Below are 24295 nucleotides of genomic sequence, written 5' to 3' on the forward strand. Positions count from 1 at the left end.
ATGGGAGAGCTGGAAAATGAGCAGGCTTTGGGGTAGAGGTGGTCAGGGAGAGGGGTAGGAAGGTCAAAGTTTATTACTTTGCTGAGTTTGAGTTACACTGGGGATATTAAGATAGAGAGATTTAGCAGGCAGATGGTAACTCAGGTCTGGAGCTCACAAGAGAGGTCAGAGCCAGGAAGTACAGGTGTATAGCCACAGACCTAAGAGGCGATGAGATTGCCTGGAGGCAGTGGTTTTCCACACTTCAACACACATCAAAATCACCGGGAGGCCTTGTTAAAACTCACCGCAGGGCCTCATGCCTAGAGTTTCTGATTCAGTCTGGGATAGGCCCAGTAATTTGCAGCTCTAACAAACGTCCAGGTCGTGCTGATGCTGCTGGTCTGGAAGCACACTTGGAGAAGCATTAGCCTAAAGAAACATGTAGTGAAAGAAGAGGGCTGAAGGTGGGAATTGGGGCAGTGCCCAGCTTAAGGAGGAAGTGAAGGAAGAGGAGCTAGTGAGAGTTACTTATAGATATATCTTAGTGTTCCCTTGCTTAGTAATAAAAGTAACTGTACATTAAATGTGTACATTACATATATTTGCACATAAAATATGCACATTTCAGGTATACAGTTAGATAAGAAGTATCAGAGGAGAACTGGAGAAAGAGGATGCTGTGAATCCCAGAAATCTGGTCTTTTCCGAGGAATCGCTCTCACTCTGTTTAATCCCTGAATGGCTTTCATTTGGGTGTCATCCATTGGGTTGCTTCTAAAAATTGAAATAGATTTTAATTTTCTTATTAGGAGGAAAGTAAAAATAATATTGGTAACAGTAACTCAGTAGCGGTTGGTGTAGTATATTCTTGTTAATTGGGTTGCGTCGTTTCTATACACAGTTTTGTTCTGAGGGGTAAGCTACAGCTGGCCAGCAATATGCACATGGAAGACTCAAATGAGCAAAATCACACTGTGGGGAACTTGCTCATTAAGGTAAACTTTTTAAAAGCCCTGCTGATAAAAATATTGGAAATTATAGAAATTAGTTTTTAAAAATATCCGTAATTTCATATTTGAGAAATAACCACTATGAAGATTTAGGTAGATTTCTTTCTAGTCTCATATATTTTGTAGGGGAAGAAAATTTCTTTTTTTTTTTCCTTTTTACTACACTCTTAGATTCTCTGGCTGGGGCCCTATAAATTGGACTGACAGAAGATAAATTACCGAGAGGAAAGCAACCACACTTATTTAAGTTTTATGTGACTTGGGAGCCTTCATAAGGGAATGAAGACCTGAAGAAACAGTTAAACCTGAGTGTTTTTATTCTAGATTTGATGAAGAGTGGATAGTCATGGACAAAGAAGTATGAGCTAAGGGTATTAAACTGGGGGAAACTTAGCAAGGCCTGTTAATTGGGATTCTTCTTGGTGCCCCTCTGTCTTCAGAGATAAGGATGCTACTGTCTTCCAGGTATAAGGACGGCACCTCTCACATGACGGTCTTATCACCTGTTTCAGGGGAGATGGGGTAGGTCTGAGAGTCCCTTCCATATCTGTCACTTCTCAAATTCCTTTAGCTTAAAATATTCAATATGTCATGGAGCCATATTTTGGGGGCAGCATGTTCTGAACTCCATCAATATTTAGAAAACTTAAATCAAATAATTGATTTAATTTTATATCATGCTTTTTCCCACTAAATATTATAATGTGGTCATTAAGTATCTTTTGGAAACCTCATTTTTTATTGGCAGGACTGCATTCTAGTTTATGGTTGTATTATAATTTAACTATTGCCTCCAGTTGTTTCCTTTTTAAAATTTATTCTAATAAAATACAGTGAGGTAAAAATTAATGTTCTTGTATGATAGAGAATTTCTACTAAAATGTCATAAACAGAAATTAATTTTTGGCAACATTCTCCTTGCTGTTTAGATATTTAGATGATATCTCATCTGAGTTAATGGATGTATCTAGTGCTTAAATATGCTCAACAGTTTTATTTTCCTCGATTTCTTTCATTTTGTTGGACATGAATCACCTGCTTGAGACTTTTTTGCTGATTGTATGTGTGTAACTTTTAACAATACCCAGTAGCAAATATGTATTAAACTCTGTGTATCAAGAAATATTAGGTGTTATGGGAAATTATAGAGATAAGTAAAATGGGGCCTCTGGTCTCAGAGAGATCATATGTAGTAAGGCAAAAATATAAGAAGAGTATAAATGATAATCAAATTTAGTTTATTGATAAACCACTCTCCGATTTACAGTTCCAAGTGAAAGGAAAGAAGTCGTTAGGCAGTAGAAATTACATGTATATTTCTTCCCTTCTGTAGTGTTAGGAAAAACAGACTGTTGTGTTAAATATGCACATTGATTATAAAATGCATCCCTATTTCAGAAACATTAGATGTGTAAAGATATATAGTTCAGAATTAAGACATTCTAATTTATGTGTATGTATCTGATATCTATCAGATATACATGTACCCACCTATTATCTATCTGTGTTTCAGCTATTGATGTATATTTCTTTTCCTTTTATATTACTTAAGAGAGTCTCTTATTCTAGGGCTATTTTTGTGGTCCTTTAACTGCTCTATCTGCCTCCAGTCACTTCTGATCTTGCTTATTACTTCCAGATGAATATTCCCAATCTCCAACACTCATCAGAATGTAGTGAAAACAGTCTATGCTGGCCCTGGGGCCACAGCTGATTCTGGGATTGTCAAGACAGTTGATCCTCTGTACTGGCTACAAAAAAGACCAGGGTCCTGCTGATAATAACAGTAAGACCTTGAAGAGCCAATCAGGGTGGCTGTCACCCGCCCTTCTCTTTTCTGTGGTTGTTGGGATTTGATAGCTAAACGAGGTATGGAGAAAATCACACTGGATATAGTATACCAGAGTTTGAGGCCCATCTTTGTTACCTATCTTGGTTTTTTCAGTGAAGTCCCATGTAGTCTTAAACAACTTTTGTAAATCAGGATAATAATTATTCTAGCCAGACCTTGAAGTAGCAGGGTGCTGACAAAATTTAACTTATTCATGAAATAATGTATCCTTTTAAAAGCAGTTTCATACACATAGCTGATTTCTTCTTTACTATGCTACTTCAAGGTCTGGCTGAACACAAATCCTGAAATATTATGACTTCCAACCAACTGCAATGTCAACAAACATCTGTGGAGGATACAATGAGACCTGGTAGTGCTAAGGGCTGGGAAGACAAGGGTAAATAGAACACACAGTTCCTTTCCTTGAGAGGTCGGTAGGTACCTTTCCTCTGAAAGCAGGTCCCTGTACCTTGCTTACCCCCTTGCAATAACTATGTCATGGAAACCAAATCTTTGAGAACTGATGCCAGACTGCAACAGGATTGGCTAGCTAAATTATTCTTGTTTGTGTTTGGCTGGTGGGAGCATGGTGAGAGAGTGGCTTGACTATCAGATAACCATCCCGCACACCATTGCCTGGAGCTGCATTTGTTGCTTTGCTAATTTTTCTTTTGTATGGGGAAATTGAATTTATAATATCTTCTGACATCACCTTTTTCAGGCACTTACAACTTATTATTACCACTGATTTCTGACTTGCTGAGTTAGCTTAAATTGCCTGTTCTTTACATCAAATCGAACCTCTAGGGAAATCTAGTTTGCACCAAAGTGGTCAGAAATGAAAGCCTGCTTCTGTGCAAGGTTTCTACATCACCATTCAGTTTGTGTGATATGCAACTTCCATTTATCAATGCTGTCTTCTTGGACCGTGGAAACACTCTCTGGGTGAGGTTCTGGTGTATTTTCAATAGCTACACACATCTTATAATAGAAATGTGGAATAGGTAAGTGATTTTTTTTTTTGATAATTCCGTATTTTCTTTAAAAATCAGTCACCTTATTCTTACTGACAATGTAGTATAATAGTATATAGATTTCTCATTTTCTTCTCATTTACTCACATAATTATCTTAATTTTACAAATGTGTGAGAGACAGTCTCAGATTTTATCACCGGATTTAGCATTTTTTTTTTTTTTTTTTTTTTTTTTTTTGCGGTACGTGGGCCTCTCACTGCTGTGGCCTCTCCCGTTGCGGAGCACAGGCTCGGGACGCGCAGGCCCAGCGGCCACGGCTCTCGGGCCCAGCCGCTCCGCAGCACGTGGGATCCTCCCGGACCGGGGCACGAACCCGTGTCCGCTGCATCAGCAGGCGGATTCTCAACCACTGCGCCACCAGGGAAGCCCGGATTTAGCATTTTTCTCAAAGTCTTGGAGAGTGGAATACTCTACATGACTGTTTTACATAAGCATTTATACATATTTTAATTTCAGACCTTTTCACAATTATTTTATCAGACAGTCTTCTCTTGCTTTCACCTGAACATAATCTTAAAATCGGATTATGGAGGAAAATAAAAAATTTATGATAGAGCTTGACTTTCTGTTTTCCCAGAACAAGGGATTTATTGCAGTGCATCTTTCAAGGTTTCCTTTCTCCCAGGAACTCTGCCAGAAGACAGCATCCTGCTCCCAGAGGCCCCTCTCTGCTGCACCCAGTCATTAGAAGTCAGTGAAAACTGCAGTTGGAAGGCCCATTAGCCTCAGACTGGCAGGAAATGAATTTCCTTGTGTATCTTCAGTCAAGGACAATGCCATTAAGGGTTGCAAAACTACAATATCTCAGAATAAAGATTTTCAAATTCTATTACCGGCGCACCATTGAGACATTTTTCATTTCATTTCGACCCAGGGCTGGAAACCCAAGTAAGGAAGCACAGTAGTTAAGGTAGAATACAATTATGATAATGAAAAATACAAGTCAATTCTAAAAGCGAATCTCTATATTGAGTTAGCTGGAGAATAGATCTCTGGCTGTTTGCTATACTTTAATGACCATAGTTGAATCTGTTTTTAATTTTCAATGGTATTTCCTTTCTAAAAATGCTGTTTGTTGGTAATGCCTTGAAAGACTACCCTGGCATATTTCTGACTTCCATTTTCACTGCCAGTGGTAACAAACAGTATATTATATATTATTTTAGAAATAATGAAAAACACCTAAGTTGTCTAAAAAGTCGAAATAGGCTCATATCATTCATCACTGTAATGTTAATTTAAAAATGAAAAATTACTGTGAAAGAGACTGTCAACCATTTGTAAGATGTGACCCTATGTGGATCCTGATTTGAAAAAAACTGTAAAAAACACACAAAAAGATGGAAAACTCAACGTTCTATTTCTTCTTCCAAGCGCTGGCTGGTTACATGGGAATGTTCACTTTGTAAAAATTCAGCAAGCTGTGTACTTATAAATACTGCAAAACAAAATTTACTTAAGTATTTATGAGACAAGCAAGGAAATTGAAGCAGTGACTAGATATTTGATAATATTAAGGAACTGTTAATTCTTAAAATGTGGTAATGGTATTTTTGGTTACGTTTCTAGAAATCCTTATGTTTTAAAGACATATAAAAAGTATCTGGATGAAATCTAGGATTCCCTTCAAAATAATCTAATGTGTGTTTCTGGGAATGGGGGTAGAAGTGAAACATATTGGCCATGCTTTGCTAATTATTAAAGCAAAGTGATTGGTACATTTGGGCTTCTTATACTAGTCTCCTTGCTTTTGTTTATATTTACAGTTTTCCATAATAATAAGTGAAAATAAAATAAGTGAAAAATATTTTCATGAAATATTACAGCTGTACAAAAAGCTATAGAATATAATAGTAGCTGAATCAAATAATGCTTACCCATGTGCCAGGTACTGTTTAAGTGCTTAATATATATTCACTTATTTGATTTTCATGGTACCCCTGTGAGATATGTTTTCTTATTATACCCATTTTACAGATAAAGAAATTAGGTTAAATAACTTGTCTTGGGTCATAGAGCTAAATAATGGTGGATCCACATGGGTTCCTATGAACCCATGTGTATCTTCCTCTTAGCTTAAAAAGTAAAACCTATTTAACATAGTCAAGGACCACTTACATGTGAGGTTGAACCATATATGACATTGTTGTTTTTGTAGGTCAAAAATGGTGGAACATTGGCAATATCATGTGGTTTAACCCAATACCTTGTCCCAATTACATTGTCCTTCCTAACCCCCATGCATTTCTTTGTACTCTTAATTCATATATATGTGTCCCTAACAGTAGGTAGAATTGTTTCTCATGTTTTAAAATTTCATATAAATGATATAATATTGTTAGTATTTTAGCAATTTGCATTTTGCCCTCAATTTATGTTTATGAGATACATTTATGTTGATATGTTTTATAAATATATTGTGGTATACTCATACTCTGGCATAGTACACAAGTGAAAATACATGAACTAAAGCTAAACTTTTCATTTTAACTTGTTTTCAATGTCACTTATTATTCTTTGGTGTGCTTTCCATCTCAGAAATATTGGTCTACCTCATTCCTTTTCATTAGCTGCATAGTATCCATTCACTGTATTGGGTAAACTAATTTATTTAACCAGCTCCCTACTGATAGACATTTAGGCTGTTTCTAGTCTTTTGTTATGACAAGCACTCTCCTACAAATATATAGGGCATACTCGTATGAGTGTGTTCAAAGGATAAACACCTGTCAACAATGGCAATTTATAAACTTTACAATTAGTGGATAAAAACACGATCTTAAACTTCTGTTGCTTCTCAAACGTATTTGATTGGATTTTATTTGGTCCTTCCTGAAAATATTCCAGATGGTTCGCACTGATTCTCATGACAGACTGTATTTCATCTGTTCTCACAGAAAAATATAGCCCCCCTTAAGAGCAACTTTAAGTGTGTGTGGATAGACAAAGCAGATAATGTGGTTGAGCTGGAAAATGTTTACTCAGTTTGATACTGTGGCCAGTAACATAAAAAAGAGGGAAAAAACCAGAAATATGAGGAGAGAGGGAGTCTTCACAAAATAATATATTATCTTATAGAAATAACCCCAGTGTAGCTTTGGTGAAACAGCTGCTTGCTCTTGAGAGAAATCCATCTTCAAGAGTCTGTGGGCTGTGGGGGACATCCCTGGTGGTGCAGTGGTTAAAGAATCCTCCTGCCAATGCAGAGGACTCGGGTTCGAGCCCTGGTCTGGGAAGATCCCACATGCCGTGGGGCAACTAAGCCCGTGCGCCACCACTACTGAGCCTGCACTCTAGCCTGCGAGCCACAACTACTTAGCCCGTGTGCCCCAACTACTGAAGCCGGTATGCCTAGAACCCGTGCTCCGCAACAAGAGAAGCCACTGCAATGAGAAGCCCGCGCACGGCAACAAAGAGTAGCCCCTGCTTACCTCAACTAGAGAAAGCCCGTGCGCAGCAACGAAGACCCAGTGCAGCCAGAAAGAAAGAAAGAAAGAGTCTATGGTGGGCTGTGGATGTAAATGATGGAAAAGTTTGTACATCTGGATCGTTGGTAGGAATATTTATCCATTTTTACTGCCCACTCTCACGCTTATTTTGCTACCTCTCCTTGATACCTAATATATCTTTAGCCTTTCTGGTGACCTTTTGAGGCCCTTGGAAGTAGTGACCCTTTCTTACATAAAACCTGAAAAGATACAGGGAAGCCTGAGCTTCAATAATGAACACTGGGCATACCAAGGTGCATCTTCTTTGCCAGGCTGCCGTGGCCCTTGTGCTCTTGGTACACACATTTGTAGAAAGAGGTAAGAGGTGGTGGAATGACTTTGGAAAATAAATCGTTACCAGTCGGTGTTGTTTTTTAACTGTAAGCTTTTCTCTTTTTCCCACGTTAGCAATACTTAGTAGTCAATGTTCCTGCATTGTAGGTAGATTCTTAGTTGAGATTATCTTGGAAAACTGGATACTTGCTTTTTTTTTTCTCTGAATATTAAAAGGTTTCAGCTGCCTTCACTTCAGACAGAGTGAAGGAAGATATTTCAATTAAAGAATTATGGTTAAAAAATTTTTTTAAAACATACTGCTAGACACAGGAAAGAACATTTTAGCATCTTACTCCTTTAAACTTTCTTGCTACTTATGCTTTGCTTTAAAAAATCATTATAAAGCAGACCCAGTTATTATGCATTACCAATTGGAACCATAAAGCCTTTAATATTTAAATTCAACTACAAGAAATATCAGTCTTATTTTGAGATAGCTGATAAATTTTTTACAATGTTGACCAAAATATTTAGGCTTGCAAAATCCATTCTTCACTGCGTGTAAAAAAATATGACAATATGAGATTTGGATGTAGATGTACATCTTTTTTTTTAAAGGTTTATTTTTTAGAGCAGTTTTGGATTCACAAAAAAATTGATAGGAAGGTACAGAGGTTTTCCATATACCCTTTGCCTCAACACGTGCATAGCCTCCCCCATAATTTTTTTTTTTTTTTTTTGCTACACCCTGTGGCTTGTGGGATCTTAGTTCCCCAACCAGGGATTGAATCTGGGCCCTTGGCAGTGAGAGCACCGAGTCCTAACCGCTGGCCAACCAGAGAATTCCCACCTCGCCCATAATTAACATCACTCACCAGATTGGTACATTTGTTACCAAGGATGCATTTCCATTGATGCATCATTATTACCTAAAGTCCATAGCTTACTTTCGGGTTCACTGTGTTATATATTCTAATTCTATGAGTTTGGACAAATGCATAATGACATATAATAATATGTCATTATAATATCATACAGAGTATTTTCACTGTCCTAAAACCCTTCTATGCTCTGTCTCTTCACCCCCACCCCCATTTCTGGCAACTGCTGATCTTTTCACTGTTTCCATATTTTTGCCTTTTTCAGAATATCATATAGTTGGAATCATACAATATGTAGCTTTCTCAGATTGGCTTCTTTTACTTAGAAATATGCATTTAAGTTTCCTCCATGTCTTTTCATAGCTTGATAACTCATTTCTTTTTAGTGCTAAATAACATTCCATTGTCTGGATGTACCAGAGTTTATCCATTCGTCTTCTGAAGGACATATTGGTTTCTTCTAAGTTTTGGCAATTATGAATAAAGGTTCTATAAACATCTGTGTGCACGTTTTTGTGTGGACATGTTTTCAACTCCTTTGGGTAAATACAAAGGAGCATGATTGCTGGATTGTAAGATAAGAATATGTTGAATTTTTTAAGACAGTTGCCAAACTGTCTTCCAAAGCGGCTGCATCATTTTGCATTTCTGTCAGAAATGAATGAGAGTTGCTGTTGCTATACATCCTTGCCAGTGTTTGATGTTGGCCAGTCTGATAGGTGTGTTGTGGTATCCCATTGTTTTAATTTGCCTTCCCTTGGTGATGTATGTTGTGGAACATCTTTTCACATGCTTATTTGCCATCTGTATATCTTCTTTGGTGAGATGTCTGTTAAGGCCTTTGGCCCATTTTTTAATATGGTTGTTTTCTTATTATTGAGTTTTAAAAATTCTTTGTATATTTTGGATAACAGTCCTTTTTCAGATGTGTCTTTTGCAAATATTTTTTTCCAGTCTGTATCTTGTCTTCTAATTCTCTTGACATTGTCTTTTGTAGAGTAGATGTTTCAATTTTAATGAAGTCTAGCTTATCAATTATTTCTTTCATGGATCATGCCTTTGGTGGTGGTGTTCCCAAGGTTATCTGGGAGTTTATCTCTTGGAGCTTTATAGTTCTTGCATTTTACATTTAGGCCTATGATCCATTTTTAGTTAATTTTTGTGAAGATGTGAGGTCTATGTCAAGATTCATTTTTTTGCACATGGATGTCCAGTTATTGCAGCATCATTTGTTGAAGAGACTACCTTTGCTCCATTGTATTGCCTTTGCTCCTTTGTCAAAGATCAGTTGACTGTATTTATGCGAGTTTATTTCTGTGATCTCTGTTCTGTTCCATTGATCTATTTATCTGTTCTTTCACCAATACCACACTGTCTTGATCACTGCCACTTTATAGTAAGTCTTGAAGTCGAGTAGCATCAGTCCTCCAACTTTGTTATTCTACTTCAATATTGTGTTGGCTACTCTGGGTCTTTTGCCTCTGTGTACAAACTTTATTTTTTTTTTTTTAAGTTTTTTTTGATGTGGACCATTTTGAAAGTCTTTATTGACTTTGTTACCATATTGCTTCTGTTTTTTATATTTTTAGGTTTTTTGTTGCAAGGCATGTGGGATCTTAGCTCCTCCACCAGGAATCAAACTGACACCCCCTGCATTGGAAGGCGAAGTCTTAACCACTGGACTGCCAAGGATATCCCCAAACTTTAGAATCAGCTTGTCAGTATCCATAAAATAACTTGCTAGGATCTTGGCTGGGATTGCATTGAATCAATTGATCAAGTTGGGAAGAAATGACATCTTGACAATATTGAGTCTCCCCATTCATGAAGAGGCAGTATCTCCCCATTGATTTAGTTCTTTTATTTCATTAATCAGAGGTTTGCTCATATAGATCTTATTTTGTTAGATTTATACCTAAGTATTTTTTTTTGATGTAAATGTTACTGTGTTTTGAATTTCAAGTTCCACTTGTTCATTGTTAGTACGCAGAAAGCAACTGACTTTTATATATTAACTTTGTATCCTGCAACCTTGCTATAATTACTTATTAGCTTTAGGAGTTTGTTCCTTTTGTTTTTTCACATAGATGATCATGTCATCTGCAAACAAAGATAGTTTTATGTCTTCCTTCCCAATCTGCCTGTGTACCTTCTATTTCCTTTTCTTGCCTTACTGCATTAACAAGGACTTCTATTATAATGCTGCAAAGAAGTGGTGAGAGGGAAATGTCCTTTCCATATACCTGATCTTAGTGGGAGATATACATCTTTTTTGTGTGTGAAAAAAAGATTTAGAGAGCATCTTCTTATTATGTCAACACACTACTAGATTTTTAAATACCTTTGGTTATCTGTGACAAATAGATATAAAATCAAACATTGTTATTTATGCTATTCAAGTCACATCTCTCTCTCTCTCTCCCCCCCCTTTTTTTTTTAAGAGAAGCCTTGTGTTTAATGGTAAAGCTTAGCACACTCTAGCACTGGGCATGGCCTGGAGTGGAAGCATCAGGGGTGGGTAGGTGACCTTCATGGAGCCTCACATGGCAAAGAGGATGAGGAAGGTGACCATCAAACAGAAGAGCCCCATAGACTCAGACAGGGCAAAGCCCAGAATGGCATAGGAGAAGAGCTGCTGCTTCAGAGATGGGTTCCTGGCATAGCCAATGATCAAGGTGGCAAACGCTGTGCCAGTGCCGGCCCCCGAACCAGATACACCAACTGTGGCCGCTCCAGAGCTGGTAAACTGGCCTCTGTGTCAGTGTCCCGGGAGACAACACTGATCTGGAACTCTCGCCTGGCCACGGGGAGTGGGACACTGCTGTAGGAAGGCTGTTCAGATGGGACCTCTGGCCTCCTCAAGAAGGAGGCAGACACAGGCCTGATCAGACCCCTGGTACAAGAGCGGATCAGAGCAGGAGGAATGAGTAGTGCCCCGGTGGGCTGCATTTTCTCAGTCTGCACACCCACTGCCCTGCTGCCCCTGCTCGGCCCACAGCACTCGCCCGGCTTGAGGTCACTGACTCCTCAAGTCACATGTATCGCTTGCAAATTAATTTATTTCAGTCTTGACTGATAGGCACTCTTCTGGTTTTTTCTTTTTTTTATTTTTAGGATGTTGGGGGTAGGAGTTTATTAATTAATTAATTAATTAATTAATTATTTTTTGGGCTGTGTTGGGTCTTCGTTTCTGTGCTAGGGCTTTCTCTAGTTGTGGCAAGCGGGGGCCACTCTTCATCGCGGTGCGCGGGCCTCTCACTATCGCGGCCTCTCTTGTTGCGGAGCACAGGCTCCAGACGCGCAGGCTCAGTAGTTGTGGCTCACGGGCCTAGTCTCTTTGCGGCATGTGGGATCCTCCCAGACCAGGGCTCGAACCCGTGTCCCCTGCATTAGCAGGCAGACTCTCAACCATTGCGCCACCAGGGAAGCCCTGGTTTTTTTTTTAAAGTTTTGCCAAATGTGCAATGGCAAAGTGAAAGTAAGATTACATAAAAAAGAAAGAAAAATATAGCTAGTATTCAAAGTTCTTCACAAGTGAAGACCTTAATCTACTATTTTGAATTTACCTTTTGCTGTCCCCCGGATAAACCCTTCATCAGGGTAGACCTGTGTATTGCCTGTTCCTAAAATATATTGCACTAGGCTTATTGTTGTTGTAAGGAGGAGATTCATTCAGGTAATCTTAAGATAAAAGGGGTTTATTGTAAATACCAAGGACCTAGACTTTGTTTTCTCATGTCTTTCTGGGTGACTGCTCTCTATTTTTCTCCCCCCTGTTCAACCTTCTCTGCATTCTCCAGTATAAATTCTGGCGGGAGATAGTCTGATTGGACTAATTTCCACTGCTCCAGTAGGAAGAGTCCTTTGAATTGGGCCACCTCATGAGTCAAGACTGTGGAGTTGCTGCCCTTGGGTCAGGCCCACTCTGGTTTACTCAGTGGCCATTTCTGAGTAAAGAAAAATTAGCACCACTGTCATGGGTAGGCAGTTTCAGTGAGAAGAATGAGATTTTCTGTGTGACCCTGGGACTGCTACGTCCAAGACATGTCTAAGGTGTTTCTACCTCTCTGCCTCTGTTGACACTTATTCTCTTATCCATAGGGTGTTCCCTATGAATTTACACATATTCTGATTTTACCAAGCTGAAATATTAATGAGTTAGGTAGGCAAAGCCTGCCCCCAATATTGCAGTCTACCGATATCGTCCATCTTTGAATTTTTAGTGGATCATCACAGAGCACAGTGATGATTTGAGACCAAGGAAGTGAAGGGCCTAGAGAGGAATGACTTTTTCAACAGTCTGTAAGAATGCAAAAATAAAAATATTTATTAAATTTGGAGTTGAATTTATTCTGGGCTTGGAGGTACGGGGAGAAGCAACATGCACTAACAAGGACAAGAAAGATTACTGAATTCTTTAGATCTCACCAATGATTTACCCAGGTGTGTGTGGTTTACAGTCCCTATGTCCTTTATACTCTAGTAAATCTGTGCTTTTTTGTTTATTTTTAAATTAAAATGTAGTTGCTTTACAATATTGTGTTAGTTTCAAGTGTACAGCAAAGCAGTTTGTTTATACATATATATGTATATATTTATTTTCTTTTTTTTCATTATAGTTTATTATAAGATATGGAATACGATCACGCTGCTCTACAGCAAATCCTTGTTGTTTATTTTATATATGGTAGTTTGTAGCTACTAATCCCATACTCCCAATTTATCCCTTCCCTCCTTCCCCTTTGGTAATCATAAGTTTGTTTTCCGTCTGTGAGTCTGTTTTTGTTTTCTAAATAAGTTCATTTGTACTGTTTTTTAGATTCCACTTATAAGTGATATCATATGGTATTTGTCTTTCTCTGTCTGACTCAACATCACTTAGTGTGATAATCTCTAGGTCCAACCACATTGCTGCAAATGGCATTAGTAAATCTGTGCCTTTGATCTCTGTGTTGTGGACCACGGCAGTTAGTATTCAAAGTAAATTTTTTGACAATTCAGATGTGACATATTTACAAGAAAAGCACAATAGTTGGAATAAGCTAGAGAAAAAGAAAAAAAGGATGGGAGAGGACATGAACCAAAAGGTGCAGGACTTGAAGGCAAAAATCTCCCTCTCGGCACTTCCCTGGTGGTGCAGTGGTTAAGAATCCGCCTACCAATGCAGGGGACATGGGTTCGAGCCCTGGTCTGGGAAGATCCCACATGCTACGGAGCAGCTAAGCCCGTGTGCCATGACTAATGAGCCTGAGCTCTAGAGCCTGCAAGCCACAACTACTGAACAACAACTACTGAAGTCTGTGTGCTTAGAGCCTGTGTCCAAAACAAGAGAAGCCACCACAATGAGAAGCCTGTGCACCACAACGAAGAGTAACCCCCCACTCTCTGCAACTAGAGAAAGCCCACACGCAGCAATGAAGACCCAACACAGCCAAAAAAAAAAAAAAATCTCCCTCTCTTTGGTCCTTGGAAGCAGCGCCAGAGGGTTACCCAAGATGGTGACAGCAAGGGATTCACTGAGGAGTTCCCCAGGTGCCAAAGGACTAGGCTTATTTGCTCTTCTAATATAGTAGTTTACATAAATGTGCATTGGACTAACTAGTTTATCCCTATGGAAAAAAAGAGAGTGAATAAGAGTAGACTAATGTAGACATTTTGGACATAAGAAAGGTGATAAAAAATACATGAATTTTACTGGTGAGAAGGAATGAATGGATTCTTTGTCCACAGTGACCTTGAAGTAAATAGAAATAATCTGTCCTCAATGATGTACTCATTTATTTTCATGAAGTATCAGGTCTCCAACCCGTTGATCTTGAAGTCTATCTTGTTGATTTCTGAGCCAGCTGACTAGATTTCCAGCAGAGGGGACCTTACAGAAGGTTTTTCTTCATAGATAGGTGGTCTCATAGACTGAAGTTCCCTTCCTCTTTTTAGAGAGTTTAAAAAAAAAACCCTTTTTAGAGGGGTTTTTAGAGAGTAGCTTTTCCTCAGGAAAATTTAGGAGTAATTTAGCAAAGTATCGTGCCCCTTATTATTCATATTTATGGAGTACTTAAGGAGTCTTTGTAGCTGCCACATTTTAAAGAGAGTCTTGGTAAATTGGAGTATGTCTAAGTAAGAGGCTAAAGGATAGAGAAGAGTTGTTAAAATATTGGGGACTCTTCATGTAGTCGTTTTTTAAATTGAGAACATAGGTTAAATTTATTTCATGTAGCTCCAGAAGGCAGACATTGGATTATCGGGTGGAAGCTGCAGAAAGCAGATTTCTGCTTAAAATAAGAACTTTCCAACACTTCTAGTTGTTTGAGCGTGGAATTGGCCACCTTGTGAAGCAAGGTGTATTAGTCTGCTGCTAAAACAAAATTCCATAGCCTAGGTGGCTTAAGCAAGAGAAATTTATTTTCTCACAGTTCTGGAGGCTAGAACTCCAAGGTCAAGGTTCTGGCTGATTGAGTTTCTAGTGAGAGCTGTTTTCCTGGCTTGTAGATGGCTGCCTTTTCATTATGTCCTCACATGGTATTTCCTCAGTACATATATGGAGGGAGAGGGAGAGAGAGAATGAGTGAGTACTCTGGTGTCTCTTCTTTTTTTTTTTTGCGGTGCGCGAGCCTCTCACCGCTTTGGCCCCTGGCTCCGGACGCACAGGCTCGGCGGCCATGGCTCACGGGCCCAGCCGCTCCGCAGCATGTGGGATCTTCCCGGACCGGGGCACGAACCTGCGTCCCCTGCATCGGCAGGTGGACTCTCAACCACTGCGCCACCAGGGAAGCCCTGGTGTCTCTTCTTATGAGGACACTAATTCCTGTCAGATCAGGGCCCCTATGACATCATTTAATTTTAATTGCTTCCTAAGCAGCTCCATCTCAGCCACATTGGAGTTAGGGCTTTGGCATATGAATTTTGGGGGGACAGAAACAAAACAGGAGAACGCTGTGTTTGGAGTGTTTAAATAGAAACTGGTTGCCATCTGCCAGGAAAGTTTTAGAGGTGATCCTCAAACTAGGGGAGGCTTGGCCAGATGATCTCAGTTTTCTTAAATCTGAAGGAACAAGGTCAAGCTGTAGATTTTTGAAGGTAGGCATGTGTAGGAAAATCAAAGTGGAAGTAAAGAAAACCTCTTACCTCTAGAGCTGCCTGTACTTGGTTAGCTATGAGAATTGAAAATATTAGAATCTACCTAGATGGAATTTCCAAATATCTTATTCTTCATAAATAACAGAAATAAAGGGAATACATATGTATTTGTCATGTAGCTGGTTCTTTAAAGGACAGATTCATAATAACGTTATAATATGTTGTGTAATTATTGGATGTTGATAACTACTTTTTGAGAACATAAACCTCATTTCATTTTATTCTTCAACACGTCCTGACAGAGTTCCTTTTTCAGTAGGCAGTGAGGTAAATTTTGCTTCTGTTAGGATATCGGAATTGGACCGAATAACAATCAACATTTGAATGACTTGAAAACATTATTTATTTATTTATTTATTTTTGGCCGTGTTGGGTCCTCGTTGCTGCACGTGGGCTTTCTCTAGTTGCGGCGAGCGGGGGCTACTCTTACTTGCGGTGCGCGGGCTTCTCATCGTGGTGGCTTCTCTTGTTGCGGAGCATGGCCTCTAGGCGTGCGGGCTTCAGTAGTGTGGCTCTTGGGCTCAGTAGCTGTGGCTCGTGGGCTCTAGAGTGCAGGCTCAGTAGTTGTGGAGCACGTGCTTAGTTGCTCCGCGGCATGTGGGATCTTCCCGGACCGGGGCTTGAACCCGTGTCCCCTGCATTGGCAGGTGGATTCTTAATCACTGTGCCACCAGGGAAGCCCTTCAAAAAGTTCTTATATACAGGTTTATTGCATTGGAATTTGAATCCTTTTAGCATGAAAAATAGATGATAGTCTACATTGTTCAGTGTTGTTGATGACCATAGATTGGCTACTAGGAGGATGGTCATCTTAGGCGTTTGGTATTTACTTTGAGTCTCACAAAAATTTATACTTTATGCTAACTGCAGCAGAAAAAAAATTTGGTTTGTGACAAGAAATGTTAGAAACGTATAGATGCTACACATCATATAATTTTCTACCTTCCCTGCTTAGTTGATTTGCTACTATTTTACAAACCTAGAGAAATGAAGGGCCAAAAGGAAGGAGAGAAATAGAAAAGTTTTGTCCTGATATAAAGGAGAATGTGAATTTTATTTGCATGGTATGCTATTCTTTTGTTTTTGTTTTATTATAAATTTGATACATGCTTATTATAGAACACTTGGAAAAGAGTGCATTCTGTTTAAACTTACCATCTGTTACCTCAAAACTAAATTTTTTTTTTTTGGATAACTTGAACTCATCCCTTTTGATCCAAAATTATGAAATAAAACCACAACAGTGTGGTTTACTTTAAAAAGAACTTCAATTTTTAGAGTTAAGAACCTAAAAGTATTAAAAATATAAAAAAATCTTCAAATTAGTTTTTTTATCTTTTGGTGCCATTTATTAAATTATTTTGCCCAAGAAATTAAAACAAGTCACAAACGAGCCAAAAGTGAAGGTGTTAAGATCGTTCATATCAAGATTATTGATGTGAAAGCCTGGAATATTATTTATATTTTGTTCAAAGAATTTAATTATAAGCATATTAGTTATACGGTAATAACTTAGAAAAGTAGTTATTACAAGTAGTTTTTATCATTATTATTTACCCTGCAAACCCTTTGTTAAGAGTTTTATCTCATCATGCCATTAGTTATTAAAAATTAGATAGGAACTATTTTGTATCTTGGTTTATCACATTGCTGAATAACCAAATCATAAAAGCTCAAAGACTGGAATATAATTAGAGATGATTTTGCTCAATTCCATCTTTCATAGATGAGAAGACCGAAGCTCAGATGGAAATGAGATAATTTCCTCCATTGAATAACTAGCAGCTCCCCTGCCTTCCCAACCCTGTCGGGTTTCATCGCATTTCATTGGTGGGGTTTGTGGAATAATGAATTGTTGATTTCCCCCACCACAATCCAATGTGTTGGAAGATATATTAACAATGCAGGAGACTCTGAAGTGCTTCTATGACAAAAGTGAATTTCATTTTAGGACAAGCCATAAAAGGTCATGAAAATCCTTTGGAAAGTTTTCATGCAGTTGAGTTTATTTGTGTAGCTTTCTAACTTGGAAGTCATAAAATCAATTTCTGTGTAGTAAGATTTCATTGATAAGAATTTGATGTATTTAATGCAGTATTTTGATAGACAAGTCTGCTGTTGTCTGGAAGAGGAGCAGGTCACTTGTTGGAAGATATTCAGTTACTTAAATGAGTAATAAAAACAGAGTATATAGTTATCCTATTTGTTTATTGCTTTGCTTATTCTTAGCCAATAAAGTAAAATCAATCCCATAAGAAATACTCCTGAAAATGCAATTTAAATATAATTAAGCGTACAAGGTCTAGAATGCCTGTAGGGGAGTACAATATCCAAGCCTGAATTTAAACTTAGTGATTTGCAGGCATCAGGTTTAATTTCTTTCATCAGTATGAGTTGGTGGCTGTTTTCCTCTTGAGCCAAGGGAGGTACTGAAGGCAGGGGTAAGAAGCACTTTCTTCTGTTGCCTCTAATTATTCTAGTTGAGAATCAATTCTTAAGTGCTTTCATCAAAGAATGAACTTGCTGCAGGAGCCTTATTTTCCTGCCAGCATAAAAGTTTTTTATTAAAAAACTCTTTAAATCTTATTAAAAGATTTTTAATTTCAGGGTAACATAGCGCTTTCCAAGGAGGACCCAATGGCAGAAATCGACTCTATAGGCAACTGTGAGACGGAACAATATAAAATGATCCTGGGGTATATGAATTAGAAAATAGTCAAGTTTGAATCCTAGTCCTAGGACTTGCAGGCAAATGACTTTGGGAAATACTAATTGCTTTGAGCCTTAATTTGGCCGTCTATGAAATGAGTATAATAATATGTTTGTTATAAGAATCAGATGAAATAATGAATGTCAAGCACCAATGGCAGTATATGGTACATGCTACACGTCTTATTTCCCTCCCTGTCTCCCTACAAATTCAATTCCTCTTCCTTCAGATTTCTTTGGAGACTAAACTGCAGAATAACTGAAGTGGGGACAGAGCATGTTGGGCTACTACAGAAGCCATCTGTGGACATTGCCTTTAAATACAATTGAGATGACCATTCTCCACTGTGTCCCTTTCCTGACCCCTGCTCTAACTTCAAGCAGTGCAAATCCAATTAGTTCCAATTCCCGGGAGCCTCATCTTTGGCTATATCACTTAGAAATTTGACATGATGATAACGAGGCCTTCATTCCAGGGTGAAGTGATCCAAGATTTTTCCCTGTGCTCAGGTAAGGTGGGTTACTGTTATTCTCTATGAAAGATGAACAAGAGCCACAGATGCTAAAGTAAGATAGATATCAAGATCCAGGGACAGGATCAGAAAGGACAACTGTATTAATCTTTTAAAAAATGTGGTAAAATACATATAATATAAACTTTACTATTTTAACAATTTTTAAGTAAGTGTACAGTTTAGTGACATTAAATACATTCACAGTGTTGTGCATTCATCACCAACATCCATCTCTAGAACTTTTTTTTTGTTTGTTTTAACCTCGCTAAGCAACTTGTGGGATCTCGGTTTCTTGTCCAGGGATTGAACCTGGCTGGGCCCTTGGCAGTGAAAGCGCCGAGTCCTAAGCACTGGACCGGCAGGCAATTCCCTCTATAACTTTTTATTCTTCCCAAACTGAAACTCTATACCCATTAAACAATAACTCCCCACCCCCACCACCCCCAGCCCCTGGTCACCACCATTCTACTTTCTGTCTTTATAAATTTGACTATTCTAGATACCTCATGGGTGGAATCATACAGTATTTGTGCTTTTGTGAACAGCTTATTTTGCTTACCACAGTGTCTTCAAGGTTCATCTATATTGTAGCATGTGTCATAATTTCCTTCCTTGTTGTGGCTGAATAATATTCTATTGTATGTGTATATCACATTTTGTTTTGCCATTTCTCTGTCAATGGATACTTGGGTTGCCTCCATCTCTTGGCTATTGTGAATAATGCTTTTATAGACACATAGGTGTATAAATATCTGTTCAAGTCCCTGCTTTCAATTCTTTTGAGTATATACCAAGAAGTGGAATTACTGGATCAAATGATAATTATATTTATAATATTTTGAGGAATCCCCAAATTTTCCATAGTGATTGCACCATTTTACTTTCCCACCAGCATTGCACAAGGCTTCCAATTTTTCTATATCTTTGCCGATACTTGTTATTTCTGGTTTTTTTTTGTTGTTGTTAATGTCATCCTAATGGATGTGAAGTGGTAAATTAATCCTGAAGAAATGATGTATAATGCATAACCTGTCTAGGCTTCAAGCACATAGTAGGTGCTTGTTAAATGAATGAGCAAGAATTCACATTTCATATATGAAATGAAATATCATTAGAATATAATCCAGGAAGTATTACAATACAATTTATTCATCTATCCATTAATGAAATGGAGTGTGTACCATGCACTATGTTCATTATTAGGAGTTCAAATTTCAATAAAAAGTGAAGCCAAGACAAATGTTCCTTCTCTCAAAGAGCTCACACTCTCCTATCTCTCTAAGGAGGGAAGCTGAGTCACCAAAATATGACAGCTTAATGAATGGATCCTTAAAAACATCTAATCCTTTTGGCTCTAGAGTCCATGTTTTTCAAGCCACATTATAATTAATATAATTAGCCACATTATAACTAGATACTATATTCTAGTTTTTGTGACACATGTATTTTCTTTTACCAATTAGTAAATATAATACATGTACATACCTACACACATGTATACATATATATGTATAAACTATATATATATATATATATATATATATAGTTTACTTCATGGGATTCAAGCCCTCTGGAATTCTGGGAGTGAAATAAGCCCTAATGGTTATTAGGCGTCTGTTGCATGTAATGAATTAACTTCTCTTTGCATCTAGAATGGTAATAATTATTTGCCATCCTTGGGAGAATTGAGAAATAATCTCTCATAATTTTCTGTATTCTGTGTTCAGATGAAGAACCTCTGTTGAGAAAGTCTGCCTCAGTGACTTTCCACTTTTGAGTGAAATAGTAAAATTGAGCTTCTGAGCCTGCAAAGCTGAGGACTGTTCACTGGACCATGATAATGGCAGAAACATGCAGGAATCAGTCAACTCTGCCATTACATTACTGCTCTTACTTTCTGTATAAATTCAGAAAGATAAGGTGGAAAAAAATTTGCAGCTGAATCACAGTCTGGTTTTCTTCCTGTAGGGGAATGGGCTTATTTGCAAGGGGGCGGGGTGGTGGTGTTTGGGTTTATTTGTCTTATGCCCAAGTCAACAAAATGCTGTAAACAATCATGCTGCCATTTTGTTTATTACACTGAAGCCATACATTGAACTGCCTCCCTGAACAAAAGTGTACAGTACCTTTGCTACTGGGATCAGCATTGCTCTTTCTACCCATTTAGTTCCATTTATTTAACAAGTATTTATTGAGATCCTACTGTGTCCCCGTTACTAGGCTAGGTAGTATTTGATAATACTTTGATAATACAAAGGTGAACTGATCCTGTGGTCTAGTGGTGGTGAAAGACAAATGAATAGGCAGTTATAATTGCTAAGTATTAATAAGTGACAGAAAGCACAGGATGCTGAGATAGAACAGAAAAGAGACCCCTAACTCAGACCAGAAGAATCAGGGGGAAGACCTCCTGGGTAAACTGATGGCTAAATTAAGACCTATCAATTTAATAGGAGTTAGCTAAGCAAAGAGAGAGAAAACTCTTTTCAGAAGAAACAGCACATACAAAGTCCCAGCGTGGGTAAGCATACACTCTTAAGAAAATGAAAAAATGTGAACATGATGGTTTGAGACCAAATTGTGAGGGTGTGAAATGAAGCCAGAGAGATAAGCAGGAGCTCACTAATCTAGGATATTATAATCCCTCTTTGGAACTTTGGTAGCTTTCTGGATATACAACGTGGGGGAAAAGGGTGACTCCCTGGTTTCTGGCTTGGCCACTGGATTAGATGGAAAACACTAGGAGTATCAGGTTTCCTAGGGAAGAGAGTAAGTTCAATTTTAGATAATTTATATTTGAGGTGCCTGTGCAACAAGCAAGAAGGCTTTTGGGGTGAAAAGTTTAGGGGGAGATTAGGGGAAATTATTGTTGTTGATGTTTTAATTCTTGCCTTATTGCCAATCCTCTCTTAGGATGCCACTATAAAATAAATAATTTGTGAAGTAGAGATATTTCCTGTGGGATTGGATCCAAAGCATATAACAAGCAGGAGCATGTAACTTGCTGCTTCTTGGGAGCATAATGTGCTGAGGTAGCATTGTTTTGATTATCACTTTCTTTCTTTTTTTTTTTTTTTTGGTGGTACGCAGGCCTCTCACTACTGTGGCCTCTCCTGTTGCGGGGCACAGGCTCCGGTCGCGCAGGCTCAGCGGCCATGGCTCACGGGCCCAGCCGCTGCGCGGCATGTGGGATCTTCCCGGACCGGGGCACGAACCCGTGTCCCCTGCATCCGCAGGCGGACTCTCAACCACTGCGCCACCAGGGAAGCCCTTGATTATCACTTTCTGCCAACAGCTAAACGATTGCTCTTTCCTATTTACTTAAATATATACATGGTTATATATACATAGATAAGGTCTTGATATATCTGTTGATGTGCTCATCTTTGGGAAGTGGGTTTAGTCGGAGGAGAGGGAAATATTACTTTATATACCTCTATATTGCTAGAATTTTTTTTGACACAAAGCACTTTATTTTTATGAAATAATAAAATGAAAATCATTTAGCAAATAATTGAGTAAAAATTTTGAGTACATTGAGTTGAAAAAAGTAGTTGAAATGTTGGGGAAGTTTTGAAGGGCAATGCAGAAGACATAGAAAGAAAAAAGAAAGACTGGAAGTGAGATAGGAGGGGTGGGGATACTCCACAAACTACATGGAACAGGTGTTTCTGCCTTCCTGCCTCCCTAAGTGGTATATCAGGAACCATGTGTAAAGAATGTTTGTCATTCAGTTGCTGCTGCTTATTTATTCTCCAACATTATACCTGTTAACCGCACTCCCTGGTAGGCTGTAGTGGATATTTATAGATAATGTCTGTTATGGTTGGTCTGATTACTGGTTGTTATTATCACTACTGCTTTAGTTATTTATACCCTCTGGCATCACTGATTTAGAAAACCTTTCTTGGCATCTGCTTTTTTTCCATCTCCTTTCAAGTTGAACTGTCAACTCCTTCTCTGTTTTTCCAGTGTTCCCTGATAGATGTCTATCATGGCTCCTGTGGTGGGCCGAACGATGACCCCCAAAGGTATCTGGTCCTAATTCCTGGAACCCTCAAATGTTACCTTATTTGGAAAAAGGATCCTTGCAGATGTGATGAAGTTAAAGATCTTGAGATGGGTTATCCAGACAGGCTGTAAATGCCATTACAAGTGTCCTTATAAGAGATAGGCAGAGAGAGATTTAACACACACACAGGAGAGAAGGCAATGTAAAAGTCGAGCAGACAGAGATTTGAAGATGTCGGCCTTGTAGATTCGAGTGATGTGGCCACAAGCCAAGGGATACTGAAAGCCACTAGAAGCTAAAAGAGGTAAGGGACAGATTCTCCCCTAGAGCCTTGGGAAGGAGTGCAGCCCTGCTAACGCCTTGATTTTGATCTAGTGAAACTGATTTCATGCTCTTTAACTCCAGAAATCTGAGACAATAAATATCTTAAATATACTGAAAACCTATTGTTTGTTGTTTATTTGAAATTCGAATTTGATAGGGCAGGCATTCTATATTTTATTTGGTAACCCTAGATAGAGATCATGTGTTAATCTTCATATTACTGTTTAGCAGCATTTCATAAAATGGATGTTTGGTGAATAAATAAATAACCTAATAATTTTACAAATAGTTAAAGAGTATTTTTATTATTGAAATTTCCAAATATATTCAGAAGTAGGGAGAAGAGTGTAATGAAGCTCCATGTAGGGGTCACCTAGCTTCCACAATCATCAATGCATGGCCGGTCTCACAGTTTTTAAAACAATACTTTGTTTAAAATAAGCAGCTCTGGTTGTTTTGTTTTGTGTGTGTATATTTATGAGTATGTGTGCATTTGTACAGCAAAACAGGGGTGTGGTAGTAATAGCACTGAATTTCAAGATACTATATCTTTCCAAAAGAATCCAGAAAGTGGAGAATGATAAGCCTTTGTATATGAATGACAGGAGAGCAAAACGAGACTTCTACGATTAAAGGAGCTTGCTATAGAAAGCTGGGTAAGATAGAGGACGTGGCCAATATTTTCCAAGTATAAACTGAAACATAGGTACAGAGACTGGTAAATATAACTTCTGGTAGTCTTGTTCTGCTAAAAACGAAGCAGTTCATGAACGCTCAACTAGCTTTGCTGCTAATTTCACCTCTCAGAATAGCAAGGAATCAATCAAGAGAATGGACATCCAGAACTTGATTCTGAATGCCAGGGGGGAACAGGTTGGAAACGTGGAAGTGACTGGCACTGAGTCGGGGGCATGACCATGTGGTCCTATCATCCCTGAATATGAAGTTGCCAAGGAACGGAGGGCTGGGCTTAGTTAGACCATGGTTTGTAGGAAAAGCAGGCTTCGAAAATTCAGGTTTAATTGCATCATAAGGATGTTGAATGATGTGCAGGTGCCAGAGAAACAGAAAATTTTTTTAAAAAGAAAATT

The 24295-nt window shown here is 38.4% G+C and overlaps 1 protein-coding gene and 1 pseudogene across 1 annotated transcript in view; one reads left to right on the plus strand and one right to left on the minus strand.

Annotated features, from left to right (window-relative positions):
* The window catches only part of ANK2 (ankyrin 2), a 689273-nt gene that overhangs the window by 70709 nt on the left and 594269 nt on the right, over positions 1 to 24295 (plus strand). The window lies entirely within an intron of this gene.
* Positions 11047 to 11491, minus strand: LOC131758479 (ATP synthase F(0) complex subunit C1, mitochondrial pseudogene; annotated as a pseudogene).

The sequence above is a fragment of the Kogia breviceps genome, chromosome 6 (genome assembly GCF_026419965.1).
Source record: "Kogia breviceps isolate mKogBre1 chromosome 6, mKogBre1 haplotype 1, whole genome shotgun sequence".
NCBI classification, from domain to species: domain Eukaryota; kingdom Metazoa; phylum Chordata; class Mammalia; order Artiodactyla; family Physeteridae; genus Kogia; species Kogia breviceps.